The sequence below is a fragment of the Pithys albifrons genome, chromosome 5 (genome assembly GCF_047495875.1).
Source record: "Pithys albifrons albifrons isolate INPA30051 chromosome 5, PitAlb_v1, whole genome shotgun sequence".
In the NCBI taxonomy this organism is placed as follows: Eukaryota; Metazoa; Chordata; class Aves; order Passeriformes; family Thamnophilidae; genus Pithys; species Pithys albifrons.
This window is the reverse complement of record NC_092462.1, coordinates 35,261,448-35,281,872: the sequence shown is the minus strand read 5'-3', so window position 1 is coordinate 35,281,872 and position 20,425 is coordinate 35,261,448. Positions and strand designations below refer to the sequence as shown.

At 36.1% G+C, this 20,425-nt stretch overlaps 1 protein-coding gene across 3 annotated transcripts in view; it reads right to left on the bottom strand.

Moving 5' to 3' along the window:
- Positions 1 to 20,425, bottom strand: part of TLL1 (tolloid like 1) — a 127,119-nt gene that overhangs the window by 79,331 nt on the left and 27,363 nt on the right. The window contains exon 1 of one of the 3 annotated variants that reach the window (XM_071556208.1): positions 13,326 to 13,377. The exons of the other annotated variants lie outside the window; for them this stretch is intronic. The gene's annotated coding sequence lies outside the window, so the exon portion shown is untranslated. Of the gene's footprint in view, positions 1 to 13,325; positions 13,378 to 20,425 lie in introns of those variants that run through there. 3 annotated transcript variants of the gene reach the window in all.

The following is a 20,425-nucleotide window of genomic DNA, read 5'->3' as shown; positions in this document are numbered from 1 at the left end:
CACTGGAAATAAAGATACTTTTGCTTCCTATACTTTTCCAACTCTTGTGATCTTTAGTCCAACCCATATTAGTGTAAATTGTGATCAGGAAGTGGGGGTTCAATGTTACTAGTAAAGATCACTTAAGTGAAAAATCATGCAACCCAATGAAGACAGAGGTACTTTATAAATTAGGTAGCTGTAAACTAAAAGCTTTCAAGGAGTTTGTACTTGGACATCTGCACCCTGACTTGTCAATAGGCATGGAAACTTTCACCTCATGACTGTCATACAGAAAGGCTTCCAGGGAAACAAACTAACATCAAGGGTAAAGCTGTGAGATGCACATTCTTCAAGCAAAGACCATCAGGACTACAAAAGTGGTCCATACTTCCTCTCTCATCATTAAAAAAGGCACACAACTTCAAGTTCAAAAGAGGTAAGAGAATGGCCACTAAGAAGGCCATTATCATGCAGAAGCCAAACAGCTACAGAGTATTTAATTCTACAGAATCACAGAACACTGAGTTGGAAGGGACCCACAAGGATCAAGTCCAGCTCCTGACCCTGCACAGGACAATCCTGAGAATCACACCACGTGTCTGAGAGCATTGTCCAAGTGCTTCTTGAACTCTGTGAGGCTTGGTGCTGTGACCACTCCCCTGTGAAGCCTGTTGCAGTGCCCAGCCACCCTCTGGGTGAAGAACCTTTTTTCAATGTCCAACCTAAACCTCCTCTAATACAATTTCAGGTGATCCCCTTGGTCCTTTCACAGGTCACCACAGAGAAGAGGTCAGTGCTTGTACCTTCTCTTCCCCTCATAAGGAAGTTGTAACTGCAATGAGGTCTCCCCTCAGTCTCCTCTTTCCAATTGGAACAGACCAAGTGATCTCAGTCACTCCTCATATGGCTTTCCCTCAGAGCCCTTCACCAACTTCATTGCCCTCCTTTGGACACTCTAATGGCATAATATTTTTCTTATATTGTGGCACCCAAGACTGCACACAATATTCAAGGTGAGGCCACCCCAGTGCAGAGCAGAGTGGGACAATCCACAGCCTTGACCAGCTGGTGATGCTGTGCCTGATGCCTCACAGGACATGTTGGCCCTCCTGGCTACCAGGGCACTGCTGACTCATATTCAACTTGCCAAGGTTAAAGTCTATATGACTGTTGATTGTTCAGCCCTCTAATTTGCTGAGGTCTCTCTGCAGGGCCTCTGCCTTCAAGTGAGTCAACAGCCCAAGATGGAGCCCTGCAGAACTCACTAGTGACAGGTTGCCAGTCTAATGTTACCCCATTCACTGTTACCCTCCGTTCTTGACCTGCAAGCCAATTGTTCACCCAGTGCCTGATGTGTTTATCCAGTTGTATGCTGGACATTTTGTCCAGCAAGATACTGTGAGAGATAGTATTGAAAGCTTTACTGAAATCCAAAAAGATTACATCAATTGGCTTCCCTTGATATAGAAGGAAATCAGATTGGATAAGCATGACTTTCCTCTCATGAAGCCATGCTGTCTGTGACCAGTGACTGCATTGTCACTGGTGTTTTTTAATAGCCCCCAGAATAATCATCTCCATAATTTTAGACATATACAGTGAATTTTAAATTTTTTAAGAGAAAAACTATAGTGAATTAGAACAGCTGAAAAGACCAAGATAATTTTGGGATTTATGGAGAAGTTTGTATTTCAGAGGAAAGAGGTAAAGTCCTTTATATGCTTTTCCACTTTCCAGTCTTTAGAAGAGGTTCAGTGGAATAGATGTATTATTGAATCATTAGGATTTCACAGAATAAAATCCTTTTCAAGGATGAAGAAAAAAACATTAGTGAAACACACCTAAATAGATGACTGAAGGTGTAGTGCAAATGAGTTTTGATCACAATTTCAATTTTACATCCTAGCCTTTCAGTGACAAAGTTACACGGGCAAATTTTATTGTTTCCAATAAACTGAATTATTAGATTTATATATACTACAGGAGAGTAGTGGTTCCCTAGTCTTAAGCATTTGCAAGCATGTTTTTCTGGGGGTTTTCTGCTTCCAAAGACAGCCAGACAAATCAGATATGAACAGTTTCCCCTGGAAGAGTCCAGGTGCAAGGACAGCACATGCATGGCCAGAGCCAGAAGAGTACAAGCACTGCACAGCAGCCTTGAGGGGGAAGCAGCAGCAACTGTCTGGGGAGAGTAAAACAGAAAAAAGTTAATTTAAAGGAAAAAAAAATTGGGAATTACTCTTTCGGTAAGATATCGCCCTTTGGCAATACCAGTCCAAGAAATTTCACAGCCATAACGCCTACCTTCTAGTGTTACAGGTTGTTACTGTGGAGTAGAACTGAATTAGGAACTCAATAATAAGTGAAATAACTCCCTTAATGATTTTTCTGTGCTATGATAAGAAGAGACCACATATTTATGTAACTACACTTTCTTTAAAACTTGGCACTACAATATAATAAGCATGTCACAATACTGCTATAGTAAAGCAGCATTGATCTATGTGGAAATCTTCCCCTTCTGTACCTTTTCCCCATCTTTGGGAAATGAATAAATTATATTTCATTTTCTTACAGATATAAAAAATCTCAAGTAGGCTAAAATAATACGTTTTAAACAGAAAATCTCTGAATAATCATTAAATGCAACCAAAGATTTATAGAGAAAGCCAAATGACACAGAAAGGAAAGTGCATATGTGAGGGATTATCTGGCATTCAGGATGAAGGTCCTCATCGTACCACATGGAAAAAATGTTGCTCCATTTGCATCATCTTAAATTTAAACATGGACAATTATTAAACTCTATATAAATAAACCCTTATTTTAGTCTTCAGAAGTGATTTCTATTATCAGCTGCAGCTTCCTGTTTCCATCATTTTTGTCATGAACCTCACTTAAGTCACTCCATCTCATTTTTTAGCACATCATTCTGCAACCTGGCTCTGCAGAATAGACAAGGGACGGAACTAAACAGCTCTTAATGCTGCTTTTTTTGGCAGTGATCCAGTGCTTAATACAGCGAGTTCTGTGTCTTGGACCAAGGCAATTCCATATTCCTGTCCTCTTATTCAACAGTTGCCTTCTACCACATTTTTTTCTTAATTTTAGTACAAATTGTAGTCAATACAGATAAAAGTTAAAGCATGATTGTTAACTCTGTATCATCCAATTCATGCCATTGTTAAAATAGAAATGTTAAGTCTCATGCACCACAACTATTTTGCTTGCTTGTTTCTGAATAGAGATTTTTTTTTCCCAACACTTGTTTTAAGAGGTTGGTTTTTATTTTCCCACAGAGATTCTGAACAGCTGCTGATTATTTTTTGGACACAGTAAGTAATCAGAAACTGAAAAAATATCCTCAGAGTTAGTGAGGTGACAGTAAATGTACAGTGGAAAATCACTGATATTATCCAATGCTTAATATCAAGTAATTAGAATTTAATGATCCGTACATCTGAATCTTACACAGCTTATTCTGAACAATTTTAGCCATGAGAGTACTTGAGACAGAACTTGTACAATCATACTAATATTTTGCCTCTTGATAGATACAATGAAACCTACTTTAAGCTTTGTATTTATTCATTCCTTCTTTAAAAAGACTGTTCAGCATAGCTTCTAGAAGCTTTATTAAATCCTTGTTTTTAAACAGTAAAAAGAGTCTTAGCTTTTTGCAAGTACTCTGCTGCAAGCCAGCAGATTCTCCACCCCATTCTGAAGAGAATTATTGCACTGAGTCCAAACTTAGTCATTTCTTAGTTTTTGGCACTGATGGAAATTATAGAGTCATCCAAACAACCTAGAGTAGGGGGGGTAAGGATGAGGGCAACAAAAAAAATACACAACTTCAACCTTCTGCTATCCCTATAGCTTCTTTGCAAGTCTTTATCCTCAAACTTCTGAGGTTGCAACCAGTATTGCCACCCTCAAGCTGCCACAAAAGTGATTAGGTTAAATTGTGCATATTTACAGTGGTATTTTACTTACAAGTTTTCTACTTGCTTATCACTGATTATCAGACTAATGTATCAAAAGCAAATTAAGATAAAGGCAATCCAATGATGAAAAACACGTTGAGTTCCATGAATTTTAATACAGACTATTCTGTAATGTAAAATGATACCTATGTAAAGGTTCAAGAATTTTACGAGCCTTAAATAAAAGCAAATAGGTATACCTTGGTTAGGCTTTCCATTTCTAGAAAGTCAGTCTCATGCTGATCTTATTTTATCAGGCATTTAATTTGCATGTCAAACTGAAACACTAATGGGCCAATTCAAGTAACAGATCCTGACTTTTTCTCCATGTCTATTAGTCTTCTTTTCTTACTTTCATTAAGCCACTGCAGCTCCTTATGTACTGCTTACCACCAGATTTTTTATGCTGATTTATAATAGCAGCCCATATGTTAGCAGAAACAGAGGACCAGGGTCCATTTGCCACCCCACTCGCAGACACCACTTCTCCCATTTCAGCTACAACCATCTTAATTGCAGCTGCTATTTACATGAATACAAAGATAGATACCGACTATTTAATGTTTTTTTACAAATTTCTTAGTTAATAAAGATGTTAATGCCTAAATTAGTCTCAGAGTATTTTCAGATGTCTTTCAATGCAATTCAGCAGCTGAAACAAAGTAGATGAGCCAAACATGGTGTTTCTAGCCAGCTCACCCTGGGCCAGCATGGTCTGCTGGCTATGAGAGCTGTGCCTTTTGACAGCAACACAGTGATGACCTCAAATAACCTCTTAATATATCTCTGGAAATAGGAATTACACAAGATGCTGAGGATACTAAGCTTCATTCAACTCAGAGAAAATACAAATATTTAATATAGCTAACATTCTGAACAAATATGCCAAATTAAATATTAACCTTTTCAGAGGACTGCTGTTTAGTCCATGGCATTAAGGGTCTAATATTGCAAATTTCCTTGACTGTTAACATTTTAGGAAATGTAGAATTTTAATTGGCTCCTTAACTCCCAGATGATATTTATTCTCTCTTTATTGTTGTATGCTTTCAAAGTAAATTACTCAGAAATATACATGAATATGTAGAAAACCAAGGAAAAGTACTTGACCATGGAAAAAGCAATTAGAAACACTGCCTCTTAAGTAGACCATGTGTATTATTACAGTGTTTATGAAACATTTCCATTTAACTTTTGGACAGTGCTGGAGACAAATCCTGTGTTATCAAAACGCATACTCCTGTAAATATTTTAGAGACTTGTGTTCTACATGTGGGAGGAAAAGCACCCAGGCATACAAAATATATGTCTCTTCTACCCACTATCTTTCCTTATATGAATCCTAGTCTGTAAATCATAATCCTAAATGTCCACATTTCTCATGCACATATTGTGGGAGTACACCATTTTTATTTTAAATGTATCCCTGAGTTAACATAAGAGTAACTGGAAATACATTTTCTAGTTAAGAAAAAAAACAGAAGGACTTGCTGAGCCAGTGCTCTAAAGCAGAGTTGTTTAAGGCATTGGTCTTTGAATATTAGAGGGCTCAAATACTACAGTGTATTCTGGGATAGATAAGATTTCAACTTAATGATCCTGGGTCACTCCCAACATTTGGAAAATAATACTATTTACCTAAACTTTAAAGTTTTTGTTCACAACTAAAACAACCATAGAGTGTCATTTTATAGAAATTGATCTGTTTGAAGGTCTTCTAGGAAGACAATAGTTCAAATTGTGGATTGGCAACATGAATACTGCTTCAGTTATAGAGACCCATAATATCAAAGCCCTACTGTGAAAATCGTTACTTATTCAGTTATAAGTTATTCCCAGGAACATGTGTCCAAAATTTTATCATAACATTACTATTACTGATACAATTACATTTAAGTGGAAAATTAATCCAAATTTCATATAAAAATTAATCTGCAATTTCACAGCTGTGAAATTCAATCATATTTGTAGTTTATAAATTATTCTTGCACTAGTTCTGAAAGTACCTGTTGTAGTTTGGGATTATTATGTAAATTCTCTCCCCTGCCACTTAACTGCCCAGGCCAGCGGTTAACAAAAGAAGCAGTTAACTGTTGATGGCTCGGGTGGGGGCAGGTTTGTCTCTTTTGGTTTTGTTTTTTTTTGGATATTCTTCCCAGTCTTGGCTCAGCGGAACGCGGGAGTGGGGGCTCCAAGGAGGCAGGCTGCCCTGCTGGTTACTGCTGGGTTTTTTCCTGGCTGTCTCGCTGCTGCCTACCTCGGACTACTTTTCGTGCCGTGCTGCTGCTGCTGCCTGCCTTGGATTTGCTGCTGGTTGCTCGTACCTTTCTGCTTCTTGGATGGGGAACACAGGGGGAAGAGACTGAGTCCATCTGAAAGCTCACTGCTCGTTTGTCTCGCTGGAGAGGGACTGAAACTCACTCTGCAGCCAGCCGGGCTGTGACATTGACACTTAAGTATAACCTTTTCTCACGGAGGAAAACCTGCTGGGTTTTGTTGTTGTTTTGTTTTGGTTTTTTTTCTTTCTCTTGTGGTGTTGGGGAAGTGGGTTGCACTAGTCTGTTTACATATATATATATATATATATATATATATATATATATATATATATATATCAGTTATCCTTCTTGTATTAAAATTCCTTTTCTTAAATTTGATAAAGAGTGGTGTGATTATCGTGGAGGAGGCCCCTCCCCTGCTTGTGGGTAAAACATTTTGGTTTTTTCCCCTCAAACCGAGACAGTACCTTTCTTTCTATCCCTGAAGAGGAAAAAAAGCACAATATTTAAAGATAGATTTTAATACAATCATTAGAAATAAAATCTTTTAGAAATTTCATATTATTTTTCAACTGAAGAAATGATGTATTAATCTTAGAATTAACAAATATCTAAAGAAGTATAAGGAAAAATACAGATGTCATGTGAGCTACTAGATAGAAAATGAAAAACTAAAAAAAATAAAATAAAAAAGAAAAACCTGTACTACGGGACTTAATTTTTTTTCATGGCAGACAAAAGTAAGAAATGTAGCTTTAGGTTGAGAAAATATCAGACAACTGTCTTTGTGACATCTCAAAATCTTTTAACTTTGATGAATGTGTTAGAAAGTCATGAATGCACAAGGGACACTTCAGAGAGCAGTCAATGACCTAACACAAAGTTAAAGAACAGAAGACATCTTCATGTACTAAAATGACTTCATTTGTTTTCATAAAACATGGAAGGAACATCTGTCAGGACAGGGGAGCATTCTGCAGCAACTTAAGGCATCAGAGCAGAAGTTAGCACCAGGGATTTGGGGGTTGGATCTTTTTTCTGAATGCTTGTTTGGCTTTGGCAAAGGGTACTTCACATTTCTGTGACTCAGAGAAAGGGAAAAAGAATCTTAGAGTGCAAAAGGATGAAAAGGATTGCAAGGTTCCTCTAAAACTTCAGAAAATATAGTCAATTAAAAATCTGAGTATGGATTTTAAGAGATCAAAACAAAAACCTACAAAACAGGTAACAAAGGTATACAGTTCAATCCATTTGGAAGAAAAGACTAAAAAGCTTCTGCAACCCTAAAAGCAATACTTCTATTCCCAGTCCTATGCCTGAGTGACTTGACTGATCCCACTTATTTGTGGCAATTTGTGATATCTCACAAGATATTTATGGGTTTTGGACTAAAATAAGTCATCCTGATAAAATGAGATAAATATCTCAAGGAAATAATGCACTCTTAACTCTGCAAGGATTTTTCAGTACTAGCAAAACCCTGAAAGGCAAAATGCAACTGCCATTGCTCTCATTCCACAGCCTATACTGACCAAAGAGTACAGGTTAACTGACTACTGGTTAACTAATGGTGACTACTGGTTAACTAATGGTGATAACCAGACCAAACTGCACCTCCCAGGACCCAGTACTGCACAGAATCTCATACACCACCTTGGAGACGTGCCCCAGGGGATTTCTCAAGCAGTGCTGGTCTTCAAAGAACACCCCTGGCCCCTGGTCTCAGCAAAACCTCATGTGCCACCATGAAAATACAAATGCGGTAGGCTATTGGTGCTAGATCAACAAACAGGTTTTTTTCAAGTATGGAATTGCATATTATTAGTTCTAGCATGGAAGTATGAAAAGAACATTTCTTCCTAATGATTACATAGTTTTCCTTTTGGCAAATGGATTTTTCCTATTCTTCATGTTTCAAAAATAGAATTGAAGTCAAAGTCACTATTTTTGGTTAATCTGTCTTTATTGGATTTTTCTTTTATTTATCTCTCAAGACAGAGATAAATAACTTGTAAACAAATATACCTGTCATTTTTTACCATGTTGCTTTTAGTTTCCCTGTATATATATTTGCATCCAAATTTAAAGTCCAACCATATATCCAACACAAATTTTCATACAACACCCAGAATTTCACTGTTTTAACAACACATCACTTAGTAATGTCATAGAAAGATTTCACTTCAAATTTTTTTAACATAGAAATATTGAACTGGTTGGCTACCATATTCAAATCCCTGATGACAAATCAACCTTCTTGCAGGCTACTTCCCAGAACTTAAGAACCATTTTAAAAACAGCACATTCCCTTCACTATCCCTATGGAAAACTTCCAATTTGAAGCTGCCTTTTCTTACTTAGCTTTAGAACTATTTTTTTTTAAATCTGTTAATGCTACCACTCAATTTTCATATACCAATACCTCAAATGCAAATGTAGAGGCCATTCCTACTATATGACTTTGAAATATAGTAGAGAGTAAAACTTTGTGACAGTATTACTTGAATTCCTAACAAGCTATAAAATTCTGTAAGAACATTTAACTTAAACATGCTTTATGTTATTAAATAATAATTAAGTCAAAATTATTGAAGTCTTACTGCATAGCAAGATACAGATAGCTATAGCTTAAAATTACTAGCAAAGTAATGAAGATAAGAGGGTTCTTAGAGAAAGACACAATGACAGCAGGAGTCAACTTATCAGAAAAGCTTTAAACTCAAAGATAAAAACAATTACTTTAATGCTTTTAAATCTCTAGATTAACTTTGCCTTTAATTTGGTAGCTATGTCACACTTTTATGTCAAATTAAATGTTTCTTCCATACACAATTGAAGCCAATACCTTCATATTACTAACATTAGACAAAGTCACTTTAAGAGAAAAGAAGGCATAGTTAAGTACAAAGAATTTTCATTCATTTGCATCCTTTTTCTTACAAGTTATGATTTAGCTTAAAGCTATACAACTATTTTTCAACTAGAAGCATATAACATTTATGTAAAAAGTCAACAAATAACACAGGGCTACTGTAATTGTATGCAAGGAGAAAGACAAATCTTAAAAACAGTGTGACCTGGACTTCTTGCTAAACTGAAACCATGACAGTCCAAAGCAAGAATTAACAGATAACTGAGGTGCATATTAGAAAACTCATGTGTTTAGAACAGGTGCATGCATGTGCATGTACCTGTGAAGAATGTAGGTCACATTACAAGAAGCCTGATGGTATGCTACAAAACAGAAACTCCCAGAAAGACTTTGAGCTTGCATGACATACAACCTGAAAAACAATGGTTTGGTTCAACAGCAGCCAAGAAGCAAAGCGCATTTTTGGACTTGACTGATGGCTGAGAGTCCACCTTGTCACTGCTCATACCTCTGCCCACCTCATCAGAGGAGCATTACGCACACAGATCAAACAGAACCTACTTGGTATATTATCAAATTGTCAAGCTGGAAAACAACATGGGAGAGAACTGGGAAAAAGGCCAGGGGACACTGGGGATACAGCTGGATAGAAACACAAGAAAATGTCAATGACCCACATAGGAACATGGAATTAGCAGAATGGTGACTAGCCAGGTAAACATGATATTCAGTGAAACATTGTGGCCCCAATAGTATAAGCTATTTTAGCAGATGGATGATGTAGAAGTGCAGTAAGTATTTGACTGAGAAAACAAACTTAGCAGGCTACTGCCAGAACAGTTAGTTCAACTTTTATATATGCTCTCTCAACAGAATGCTGGCAGGATGGAACAGGTTCATGAAGGATTCATGCAAATGATTTTTCAGGGTACAATGAGAGACATGAGGAAGTCAGTATATATAATGTAACCCAAACCATGTTAAATTACTTGATCATCAATAAAATGGTAAAGAGAAAAAGTTTATTCACTATGTGATTTTCTTAGTTCAGCTGACAAAAGACAAAGCTAACAGAAATTGACAAGGGGAAAAGAAAAAGCAGGATATAACACTATGTAAAAAGAGATAGTATGTGGAAAAGATATCATGAGAAAACAAAATTGCTCTTATATGAGTTTATCAGAAATAGCAGCCAGGAAAAGTTAAGTAGTTTCTCGAACAACGGAAATAGTAACATCATTAAGTTCTGGAGGAGCAAATATTCCTAATTTCAAGGAAGCTGGATATAAAACACAAATATAGCATGGTCAAGCAAAGTAACAGACAGCTCTAATAATCTTCATCTCTGAAGACAAATGTAGAACTTCACTCGTCTTGTTCAGAGGATAAATTTGACCAAAATATTTTAATTTCAAAAATACACTTTATCCTTTCAGAAAACCTGTCATACCATGTAAGCAAAATTCTTGTTGTAAAATATTGTGATGTTTAACAAATGTAGAAAATTAATCCCAGCAGTCACATAGTTTCATATGATACTTTCATTGGCACACACAAACTGAGAGAACATTTTCCTTCTCACCACTTAGTGAGAGGTCAGTATAAATGCACCAAGAAGATGTTTCACAGATCTGTATTCTGTTGGCTGACATTCTGCAGAAGAACTTAGCTTTACCCAAAAACTATTTAGTGTGTTTGTGGCAAACAGCTAGTCAGGGAGCATGCCACAGCTGACAGCAGAAGCTGTTGTCCCAAGATGTGGCCCTTCCATTTCTGACCAAGTTTGGTACCAGCTGGAGACTATTGCACGTTAAGATCATCATACATCCCACCACTTTCTACTTTGGCTCTATAAAATACCCTAAAAAACTGTATAAATTCTGAACTGAAAAGAGAGCAAATTCTTAGTATCTGGTTTCAGTTGGTGCAGATGACTTGACAGAAAAATGTGTTATTTTTCTGAATGGCACACAAAATGACAGTAAAGATTCACAGTAACCTCATGATCTTTGAGTTTAGAGTAATCACAAAAAAGACACACATAACAAGGTTGGACTTGCGGTAAAGTTACGTGAAAAGCAAAAGTCCCTTGGCTATACATGATGGACAGATAAATGAGCAGTTTTGATCTGCTCACTTGTGTTCTTCCTATCATGCTATTTGATCTGGCAAAGTCATCTGTCAGTGAAGCCAAAGCAGCTTCTGGGAATGGCATCTTTGGTATTTTCCACTGGGGCAGAACTAAACTTCTGAAGCAATTCTGTATTATGATAATCAATGGGGTGAAATATAACATGGAGCACTGTACAAACAATATTAACAATGCACCACTGAAGAAGGTATTTACTGAAATTTCAACTCCCAGAAAGACCCTCATCTTCAACATAGAAATAATACAACAAAATAAAAGTCTCATGTCAGCATTCAGCAGGAAAAAGAGAAGTCATCTCATTGAGCTTTTTGGTCTGATTTGTTTGGAAGAGAAGGTATTTTGGGTTTGCAGAAAAAAAGTAAAGAAAACCCTTAACAGAAGGGCAATTAAAAAAAACAACAACCTGAAACAAGAAAAAACATTGATTGAGCAAGTTTTAAAACATACAAATAATTAATGATAAGTAGCTACCCAAGACAAATGGTTGATTTCCTACCAATAAATATTACAGTACACTAGTGTACAGTTACATACCCACCTTTTCCAACATTTACATCTACACTCTGCTTCTCTAACAGTCAAAAGCACAGCATTATCACATGTAAGTATGCTATGCTATTGAATATTGTGGCATTGACATTCTTCAAAATAATGTAAAGGCAGTGTGCTTTTGTGATAAACTGTTTTGATTTCGGTTTTTGCGTTTTTATTTTTAGGGGTTTTTTTTCCACTGAGTATATGGAATTCCTGTCCTGATAAAGAAGCATTTTGAAAATTGTCTTTCTCTTTGTTTGAAACAAAATAACGTTTTGTTCTAATGTTGCATAATATCTTCTGCATGTATATATGTAACAAGATTTCACTTGTAGTAAAATGTCTTAAAAAGCAAAACACTCTTGGAAATGTATAGTGAAATATAATTCAGAAAAAATGAGTTGTTTTAATAGTGTATTTTACAGTATAGTTTTAATCTGTCAGCGATCACCCTAACAGATACTTAAAAGGACCATATCCTGCAACTGGGTAAATGAAAACAATTTTTAGCAATTCATATACTGACTTCTGTTCCATTTCTATTATTTATTTAATTACAGCAGAGAGGGTCAGATTACACCTGAAAAAATCAAAGCTAAATTTAGGTACATGTTAAGTAAATACAAGTGGGAAAAAAATAGTCCACACTGGTTATGCTTTAAGGTAACAGAATAAATTTTTAAATCGTCTACATTTGGACATTTTTAATGGATCTTTTCCTATTTTTCCACTCATCAGACAAGGTACAATCATCAAGAACTGCATTTTTACTTTTTCATTATGAAGGTCTTTTCAACAGCAGTTATGTCTAGAACAAATTTAATTTTTCCCTTATATATTTCTGCACAAAATTGCAATAAAACTAACTCTTATTAGGAAGCATGAATGAAGAAGAGTGTATGACATTTACAGCTAAGTGGCAGGATGCAGAATACTGGGGAAAGGTAACTAAAGTCAATGGTGAACACTTGAAAAACGTAAGCCAGTTGGCAGAACCTGACACTGTGCTGCAGTCGGGAAACTGGATAACAAAAGGTTGACAATGTGCTTTCTGCTCTTTAATAAAAAAGATTGTATCAGATAAGCTAAAAGCCAAATATTCACATCTTGTCTTTCCTCACAATAACATGGACAGGAATACCTGGCAGTACTAAAATTTAATGGTATTTTGTTTGGAAGAAAAATTCATCTGAACTGTATGCTAAGATAACCTTTCATTTAGATAACATTAAATTTAAAAACTACTCATTCTGAAAAGAAAGAGTGTAATTCATTAAGACAATTTTCTGTAAAACTGATAAGTATCTAGCCATTGTTAGACATTTCATCACTATAAAATGTAAGACTATCCCACTAGTAAAACTCATACAGTGTTCTGTATTAGATCTGCCAAAAGACCTTAACTAATGAATTCAAGGAAGAAATAGAGGACTAAGGCTGTTTTGCTAATACAGCACTCTTCATGATAATGTTGAGTTTTCCTTTTACCCAAACTTGGTTTACAGTGTACATTTGAAACAAACCTTTTGGAGCAGCTGAAGTTCTTCCATCTCTCCCATGATATTTCAAACAAGTCAATACCTTAAAAGAAAGGTAAAATAAAGTACTGCAAAATGCTTCTTGCTTTGGGCCTCATATTATGATATCCTATGACGAGGAAAATATAATTATACAACAAAGGAACCCAAATTCAGAAATAAAAGACATACAGCCACTTTAAATCTTTTGGTATGGATTATTTCTGAAAAAAAATTATTTGCAACTTTAAATATTGTGGTATAAAATGCTTCCACTACATGTTGTTACAAAAATATAAAAGCTATTTTAAAGTAATTTCCTAGTTTTTGCTTTAAAAAGTGGAAAGTCTATTTCTAATACAGACAGCAACAAGGACCACGCATCCATCATCAAAGTTTTTAGCCTGAAATTACAGCACAGACTTCTATCAGCTGAGATGGAGGATATTAACTGGTAATAGAGAAAAGTTTTTATGCCAGTAAGTAGAAGATCCATGGAAATAACTCCAAAGGCAGTCAGGGCAGCCCTGGCTCAATGTATCCCAGTCTTTTCTCCCACTCTGGATCCATGCCACATATTTGTGACCCCAGAGGAAGGAGAAGGGTTGGTGAGACTATGGTTTCATGGAGAAATCCTAGCCAGGTTGTCGTCTTCTCCAAGTTTCCCAACAATTGTGAGAACCTTTCCTCTCAGGAGGTATTCTGAGAGCTGAAGAGATGCAGCTAAGGACAGGAGATAGGACTTCCCTAACCTGCTTCCTTCCAACTCACATGTGCTTTGCATAATGCAGTCTAATGCTTTGGTGGCAGCCTGGGTCCCTCTCTCTGAAACAAGCATGTTCAGGCATCGATTTGGCAGGTTGACACAAGCCTCCTGAGAAAAACAATCAACTGAAGGGAAATGGCTGTCTGAACTGTTTAAATTCAACTAAATCCAAATAAAATTGGATGGGATTAAGAAAAGGTGGTTTTGTGGCTCTAGGACCTTTCCCCCTCCAAATTTCAAAGATTTGCAATGTATTGGTTTTTCTCTATCTCATTCTTCCCCAACAAAGGAATTTTAAAATACCAAAGACAATATAAAGTCTACATACAAGTAATCTGCTCAAATTATAAAATTATAGACAGCAAATTTGTAGGTATTTCCATTAGAGGGTTGTGAGGTACAGAGGGCAAAATGGACAAATGCCAAAACACAGACTAGAACATTTGACAGTGCGAAGGGTATTTCTTCAGCAGCAAAGCCCAACTGTGTTCTGAAATCAGTAGCTAAAATCCAGTCTAGCAACTGTTGTGATCAGGGGGCATTACTATTTAACTGTGAGGAAGTTTATGAAGCTCAGTCCACTACTCAGTGGGCATGTTCTAATGCTGTGAATAATGGACAGCCTTATTGGCAGGTTTACCAGAGTCTTCACCACAACAGCCTACAATTGCCATGTAAGGCATTTAATGCACTGTATCACTTCCTAACACCTACAACATTAAGAAAAAACAAAGTTATAGGGAGAAATTTATTTGTCCATACATTTTGTGTACGTATCTTGGAAATATAGCGTAACTAATATTTATCAATGAGAAATTTTGTATGAAAATGCTGAGGAAATGGAGTGAGGTTCATTCATACTTTGATTATATGCACCTGATAGCTTGAAAAACTTTGTAAGAAAAATCACAAATATTTACCATTTGTTTAAGCCATGAATGACAATGTAAGCATAATTCCTGACCTTGGTTTCTCTTCTACATGTTAACTATAAAGTACAGTTGGCAATTTACAGTGTTTGTAGATTCACAGATGTCTTTGTTGCCAAAGTGTTTTTTGTGTTCCAGTTAACCGGTGGATGGATGGACAAGCAGATATATGGCTATGAATGCCCAGACAAAACTGAAAGCAGTAATATGTAATTGACATGTAGTCTTTCCTTAACATCCATTAAGTCCTAACATTTGTTTTATGTAAACTTTGTTTTTCTACACAATTTTAATGTGATGCCTCAGTTTGGCGCTTCCATCAGCTCTTTATTCTGAAAGTCTGGAAGTGAATGCCAAGTTTCTTGAATTATTTGAAAATATATAAATACTCATAATCTTGATTAGTTATTAAAATTATCATTCTTCTTGAATCCAAAATAAATTTTAAATAAAGGAAGACTGTAGTTACTAGGTGTTACACAAAAATAGCATTAAGTTTGGATCAAAAACTAACTTCCAGGAAGTACACAACAACTATATAAAAAAGCGAGTTTCATAGCAAGAAAATAATGTCAAAGTTATGTAAGTTTGACATGCATACCATGAGAAAACATTTTTGGAAAACTCACTGTTATTGCCTATGTATATAAAACCTGAGCATTCACTAACAAAAAAAAGAATATACAATTTTATTCTATTATTTGCTTTCTATAGTTGAGTAAGACAGTTTTTGGAACTACCATTCAGCAGTCACTTCCAATGCACTGTATGAAAATTGGGCTATCCCTCAGCCCCACCTCACCGGCCATGTCATCAAACACCTTACAGCCCTTTGCTTCCCATCCGCTTTTCAGGATGAGGAGGTGGTACTACTTTTTTGAAGTCTTGGGGTTTTCCTTCTTTGGCATAAAACATTGACTTTTATTATTAAAATGAATGCTTGTTTTAGACCTACTCTTTTCTTTTGAAGGAAGAAAAAGGTTTTAGCTTTTGACATAGCACATTTACTTTTGTTAAGAGGACAAAGCTAGTGTCAGGTTCAAGAAGAAATACATATTATAAGGGGGAGCTTTTGAGAATTATTGTGAAGTTATTTCTATTTCAAAACAGCATTTTCTGTTTCTAAAATGGAATGTATTTATTTTTCATAAGTGAGTGTGATTGCAGAGCCAGGACTTGCCTCCACTGAATTAAGAACATCTTTTAAAAGCCTCTAAGTATAATGTAAAGATGTGCTGAATGACTGAACTGCAAATAAAGAAAGAAAAGGGAACATCTTCAGGTATGCCTCAGTAGCTCTGTGAACATTTCCTCTCTTTTTTTGCAGATTCCAGCAACTGGGAAAACTTCAAAGTACCTGTCCAGGTCTGCAATAGTTCATTTCAGTTATTAATGAAGGACTTGACCCTCAAAATGGCCATTTAACAGAAAATCTTTGGAAAAGGGTTCCTCATAACCATTTCTATTTCTTGTAGCCCATTCTTCAATGTGCAAATAACAAGACCTACCAAACATGCAAAAACAGAGAAAAGCAAAAACCAGAAAAAAGAGCGTCACCAAACCTGCAAGGGTGAAGAAACTTGCAGTGCACAGAAACTGTTTCCAAAATACTGTCCTTTGCAAGGGAAACTCAGAAAAAAATATATCTTTCTTTGTAGTGTTAAACACCAGCTATGTGAATTCACTTGGTACACAGGCAATTGCACAGTTTTAATGAAATAGAATACCTGATAATTTATTTGGGAACTCTAGATATTTCCTCTATATTCAAGTATTCAAAGCACATCTCATTTTATCATACACATCTGTACTTACTTTTCCAGCAAGGAGAAAAGCAGGCAACTCAGGCCAAGGCCACGCTCCCATGTCTAATGCGGTCAGATCTAATGACTGACTGATAATGCCACATCTCTATTCAACTCATTATAGCAGGATGAGACATGACCAGTTTAAACTAAACAACTGTCTTTTAGAAGGCTAATCTTAAGGGAGATAAATGCTACCTTCACTGTTTCTAAAGCTTTGGTACATTTTCTCTCTAGTATTTTTCAGGTGCAATACAGAAAATGGATTCACAATGTTGAGCCTTCTTTGTTTCAGCACAACTACCTTCTCCAGTGAAGGCATGAGAGATAGTGGCAATGTAACTGATCTTCTGAGCACCAGCCAAGTGTGGCAAATGTGCAAATCAGAAAATATAAGATTATACACATATGAGCAGGTGATAAAAATATAATTATATCAAAAATAATGTTTTTGACATAAAAAATATTGCACTGCATTAAGTTCCCATAAGACTTCTGCACACTTTAAGATACAAGTTACTTCTATTTTGTCTATTTAAATGATGTTTCCAGACCTTGAAACATTAACCTAACAGTAAACTGAAACTGAGACACATCAATAGCTGCAAGTGCTTTTTGTTTTATTTTGTTTTGGTTTTGCTTAAGTGTGTGTCTTAATAATTACTGCTACTACTCAGCAAACTGAATCCCCAAAGGTGTTTGATAAAATTAGGTCTTGATCTTTGCCAAAAATTGCACAGTTCCCTGTACAAATACAACTTACTTTGGTGAGCAATTAGTAATTTTGGCATCAAAAGCTCACATTGGACATGGGACAGAATCTTCCCTGTAGATTCTTAGATTAATTACCTAAACATTAAAAGACCAAACAATTACAAATTTGAAAAATACTGAGTCTAAGAAAAGCAGTGCAGCTAATTCAATTACTTTTATTCTGGTTTTAGTAATTATTTTAAAGCACAGTTGAGTGTAGCTTTTATTTTAAGCCCACATCTTGATTCTCAGTTAGAATTAGTTCTGAAATTAATTAAGCCACACATAAAGGTCTGTACATTAGACAAGTTTGTTCTAAGGGCCTGTCAAAAATATTATCAGTTACACCGGTAGTTTCAGAGAAACTAAGAAATAGTGTTCTCATGGTCTTCCTGGTTTTATACTGCTAAGAAAAAAGGCGACCAGAGCAAATAAACTTCAGCACAAGACATGTGATTATTCATTCTCTCTGTCAGTTCATTCACTCACTCTGTTTCGAATTGCTCCTACTTGCTCTGTTCAAGACAAAAGTTAAGCATGTTCTTAAATGTTCTCCCAGTGACCATTTCCAACAACACTGAAAGCATACAGATCACATCAGCTCATCTCCTGAGAGACTCACCTGTCCTCTCCCAATGCATCACAAGGCAGGCAATGCATATCCATGTGTATCCTTCGTCTCATGCTATAAAACCCCAGCACTTCAGCGGACCACAGCACAGCCCCTGCACTATTTAAGCTCTTTGATCCAACAAGAACAAGCAAAATCACAATCAGCAATGTGTCCCAAAAGCACAATGTTGGGACTCCTTATGAAGCTGAAAGATGATAAACATTACATATTCCTCAGCTGCAAACCTTCCAAAAAGGGATTTGAACAGCAGCAGCATCCAAATTTTAAGCAGGGCTTAAGAATCAAAAGTATTTCTTACTAGACTTAAAAGCATCCTCTGGTAAGTCTGAGTAGTAGCTTATATTTTTCTGGAAAATGTTTATCTAAAACACTGCTCAACCTAGTTAACATTTAGAAAATATTTTAAGGTCCTTGGATGAAAAACAAAATCTCATGTAATTTATGATATCACACAAAACCTTAACTGGCAAAACATCAATGACTTTAATTTAGGGAATAACAACCTACCCACTAAATTACTAGTTTGCCTAAATACAAGGAAGATTTTTAAATGACACACTCTTGTAGGTAAGACCATTTAGGTTTATCTGGAAGCTGTATCCAGAAGTGCAGTACTTCAAAGCAGAGCATAGAACACTGGCTGTTGGGTTTTTTTTCTCTCCAGAAGGATAGTCTGAAATTAAGTGCAAAGGCCAGAAGCTAAAATGCTTAATCCTCTTACAATTATTAATCCATTTTATTAAGAACAATGAAGGTATCACTACATCTTTTCCTCAAATATATCAACTAGGAAAAACCTAATGTTTGACAAATAAACCTGAGTTCAATAAAACTACATTTTCAGCTACAGGAAGGAAAATTAATCCCCTTTAAACAGTGCCTTAAGGTAACAGTCTCTGAAACATTTACTTAATCAGCATTCTTAAACAAACTTACTTAACTGTATTTCTCCATCTACTGTGAGAAACCTTAAATCAACAATATTGTAAATCTCTGAAAAGAAAGAATCAAGTTGAAAGGCAAATAGATTAGTGCATAATTGACAAAAGGACTAATATTTAAAGAAAGGTTACACTAAAATAAAGAAAGCTAAGTATAATCTCTAGCACCTCAAAGCAACAAAGCACCCTTACTGTTCCAGGAATGAGAGAATTAAAATAATTAAACAAATAGCAAAGGCCAAAACACAAACAAAAACAACAACAAAACCAAAACCAGACAAAACCAAACAAACCAGAAAACCACCAAGCTAGGGACTTCACAAACTGAGATCGTATCAAATGAAAACTGAGAAGGCACAAGGCATGGCCAAGAAGCTCAATATAAAAAGAATCACCACCACCGCCCACCTCCCAATATTAGCAAACCTGACACCACATTCCCTTTCTACACAGAAAGGCAGGCATTCAGGGGCAAGCTACAAAACGCCGTGCCAATCAAGTACACTCGCAGAGTAGAGTGATGACCCAGGCTCTCCGTGATTAAGTCCCATTAGCATCAATGGGAGGAAGGCATGCATAGCAAGGAGCGGAGACGCACCCTCAAGGACAACTGCAGTTGCACTCAGCCAGCCCAGGAACTAACGCGAAACGAGGGATGGAGACATCAGCTGTTGGACAGAAAGCAGTTAGGAAAAAATAATACATATCTCAGAGAGAAACAGCAGTTTCAAGCATAAGGAAAGCTCACCATGTCTCCACGATTTAATCATGCATTTGAAAGGAGAATAGAAATGTGCAGAGGGGAAAAGATGCTCTCTAATAGAAACAGTATCATGAGTGATAAACAAAAGGGACTGGAAATCAGAAACTCTTCCCTAGAGAGCAACAAGCTCTGAAAGTTTCCATTATTTCCGTCTAAGTGTTGATAAGGGTCGAGAAGAAAATCCTAACTTTTAGGAATGTTTGCTGTAATCTGTTTCTTGAAAAATGACAGATATGGAACGCATCAAGTAACTGCTGTGAAAAATCATCTGTTCTGCAAAAGGCAACTGGCAACTTCTCTGCCAGCTGATATTTAAGAGACAATTTTATGTGAAGAAAAACAAAACATAATTTATGAAATATGTTCATCAAAATTCACTAAAAGGTACTTATTTTCTTTACTGTAAATTATTAACAATTTCTCCTCTTTGATACACAAAACCACCAGTATCACAGCTGATCGGCAATTTCTAAATCTGAAAAATATTCTTAGAAATCACATTTGGATTATCAGTG